At 47.0% G+C, this 3,100-nt stretch overlaps 1 protein-coding gene across 1 annotated transcript in view; it reads right to left on the bottom strand.

The window, feature by feature from the left end:
- The window catches only part of MGAT1 (mannosyl (alpha-1,3-)-glycoprotein beta-1,2-N-acetylglucosaminyltransferase), a 14,601-nt gene that overhangs the window by 6,904 nt on the left and 4,597 nt on the right, over positions 1-3,100 (bottom strand). The window lies entirely within an intron of this gene.

The raw sequence follows: 3,100 nt of genomic DNA, 5'->3' as shown, positions 1-3,100 counted from the left end.
GGGGGGGGGGGGGGAAATAAAGTTAAGAAAAGTAAAATAAATAAAAATGATAAATCCTAAACTGAAATTAAAAATTAGAATTTTTTTTTTGGTGTGTTATTTTAAATAAAAGGTTGGTTATTTTATTATATTGGCTTAGAGTTTTACAATTCACATGATTTTACATCCATGAAACCAATTAAAATGTCTAATATAATACATACAATTATCATTTAAAAAAAATGTATATAAAAACGTGCACACCGTTTTATTCCGAAATAAACTTTATGTCTGTAATGCTGCATTTGTGTATTTTAAATAAATGACGTTATTAATTTTTTTAATCTGATTAATCGAAGTTAATAAATCGGCCAACTAATTGATTATGAAAATAATGATCGGCTGCAGCCCTATTTTGCTGTGCGACAGAGCGACAGGTATGAACGGGAACGACAGGTTGCTTTGAGCGACAGGTATGAACGGGAACTAAGAGACAGCAATATAAACCTGGCAGGGGATTCTAATCCCTCTCTGTTCTATCCAAATCTTAAAAAAAAAAAAAGAAGAAGAAGTTTTGGCTTCAGCTGCACTTTAAAAAAACAACAACAAAAAAAACAATTGTCTTTTTTTTTTATTCCGGTACAATATCCAACAAAGCCGGGAAATATTGTAATGTCTATATTCAGCCAGCAGGTGGCGCTCTGGGCTCCTCCCATTTCCCCTATTAGGTACTGAATGATAACACAATGTTCTACAGATGGAGTGGAAGTTTAGCAGACGTGTGTATGGCGGCGTCTCTGTGGTGTCTGCGGAGGGGCCACGCTGGACGGCTCCGGGACCTTACAAAAGGGGCAATTAGTGTAAAACAAATGGTACCACTGTACATGTCAGTAGCAAATATGTAACCACCGGCACTCCCAATTACACAAAATGAACCCGTTTACCCCTTGGCCCCCGGCCCTTTAAGGCAGACGTGGGCAAACTCTGGCCCCTCCAGCTGCTGCGGAACTACAAGTCCCATGAGGCACTGCAAGACTCTGGCAGCCACAGGCATGACTCTAAGAGGTAGGTGCATGTTGGGATTTGTCACGTCACCACAGCTGGAGGGTCAGAGTTTGCCCGGCCCCTGCATTAAGGGGCTCTTAAGCGGAGGCCGGGCTTCCTGATCATGTGATCGCTGTGTTTGGCTGTCACATGATTGGGAGCCCAATGGTTTTACCAGACAGGAAGTGAGAGAACATTTCTCATAGCGCAGGAAGATAGATAGGAGCATGGTCTAGTACAGTGGTGGCTTAACACTCTAGCTGCGCCAAAACTACAAATCCCAACATGCATCTGCCTCTGGGAGTTATGTCTGTGGCTGTCAGAGCCTTGCAATGCCTCATGGGACTTGTAGTTCCAAAACAGCTGGAGTGCCAAGGTTCCCCACCACTGCTCTAGTAGAAGAACCCTTGTCAGCCTTTTATTTTAGTCTGTGTCCCTCTGCAGATTTCTCCTCACTTCCTGTCTGGTACAGCTGTTGTCAGCAGGACAGGAAGTGAGGGGAAAGCTCCCTAACGGAGCTCTGGGTGGCAGTAAAAACCCAACAAAGGTTCCGATTCTTCTCCTCTCCACCCAAAATTAAAAAACACACAAATTTCGGCTGGAGATACGTTTTGAAGCCAATCTCCAGCCAGACATTTATCTTCTGAATGCCAAGACGGTCTATAGTTATATAGATAAATAAACCATCACCCCAACCCCCCCCCCCTTTCCCAAAATCAGCAAAGCCTCTAATAAGGAGCTTATTCCACATTTTAGAAAAGTGGGTGGAGCCAATTAACTACATCCTTTGTCTTGCCCCGGGGCAACTTCACACTCAGAAGCCGTACTTCACAACGCTGCCATATTGTGGAGCCGTTCATTCCGAACCGCACAGAGCTGTTTCAGGCTTTGTTGGCCATCATCAGAGCAGTGCATGGAAACCATGGCTCAGGGAGAACCACCTCGGCCCTTCAGCTGCTGTGGAACTACAAGTCCCAGGAGGCATTGCAAGACACTGGCAGCCACAGGCATGACTCCCTGAGGCAGAGGCAAGATGAGATTTGTAGTGTCTGCATAGCCTAGTGCAGGGGAAGGCAACCTTAGCACTCCAGCTGCCGTGGAACTACAAGTCCCAGGAGGCATTGCAAGACTCTGGCAGCCACAGGCATGACTCCCACAGGCAGAAGCATGATGGGATTTGTAGTGTCTGCATAGGGTTAGGCAACCTTAGCACTTCAGCGGCTGTGGAACTACAAGTCCCAGGAGGCATTGCAAGACTCTGGCAGCCACAGGCATGACTCCCAGAGGTAAGATGGGATTTGTAGAGTCTGCATAGGGGAAGGCAACCTTAGCACTTCAGCGGCTGTGGAACTACAAGTCCCATGAGGCATTGCAAGACTGGCAGCCACAGGCATGACTCGCAGAGGCGTGATGGGATTTGGAGTGCTGAGCTTGCCTGCCCCCGGAGCAGGGCTTGCGGGTGAATGTAATAAGCTGAACAAATCCCATTATCTGTGTCGCGGTTCTTACAGAACACGTTCTATTTATAGCTTTTAATGACACAGGACAGTCACACACCTGGGGCGTGCGGCGTAGTGACTGCGCCTTGCTGCTCCTCCCTCAGCACACGTCTATCGGTCTTTTAGGAACCAATTGCTGGCTTATTCTGAAGGCTCAGCCGCTGTTCAGCAAAGGGTGCTGATTGCACTGCCTGGCACAAGGCCGGCCGCGGCATGAAAATCAGGAAACCGCAAACCAAAAAGTACATTTCATACCAGAAACGATTCCGCCGCGATCGCAAAAAAACAGGCCGCGCTTCCCCTATCTGCTGATCACTGCGGCACGCGGACAGGAGACGCCATTATTGGGGGTCACTTACCAGCAGATCCAACATGGACGCTGGCAAAGGGAACCTGTCATTGGGTGAAATGAAGCCACTTATCGTTACACAAAATCGGGCACTGGGTAATGCTCCGTGCACCCCTAACCTCGGGCCGACCCTCACACCCTAAAAGCAGCGGTGGCAACTGTACTGTAACTGTCAGATGCAATTACATGACTGAAAAAACTAAAAATTATATTCTACTATAATACACAG

The sequence above is a fragment of the Nanorana parkeri genome, unplaced genomic scaffold, assembly GCF_000935625.1.
Source record: "Nanorana parkeri isolate BGI_ZX_2015 unplaced genomic scaffold, ASM93562v1 scaffold731, whole genome shotgun sequence".
In the NCBI taxonomy this organism is placed as follows: Eukaryota; Metazoa; Chordata; class Amphibia; order Anura; family Dicroglossidae; genus Nanorana; species Nanorana parkeri.
The sequence above is the reverse complement of the archived record's forward strand: the minus strand, read 5'-3'. Positions and strand labels throughout refer to the sequence as shown.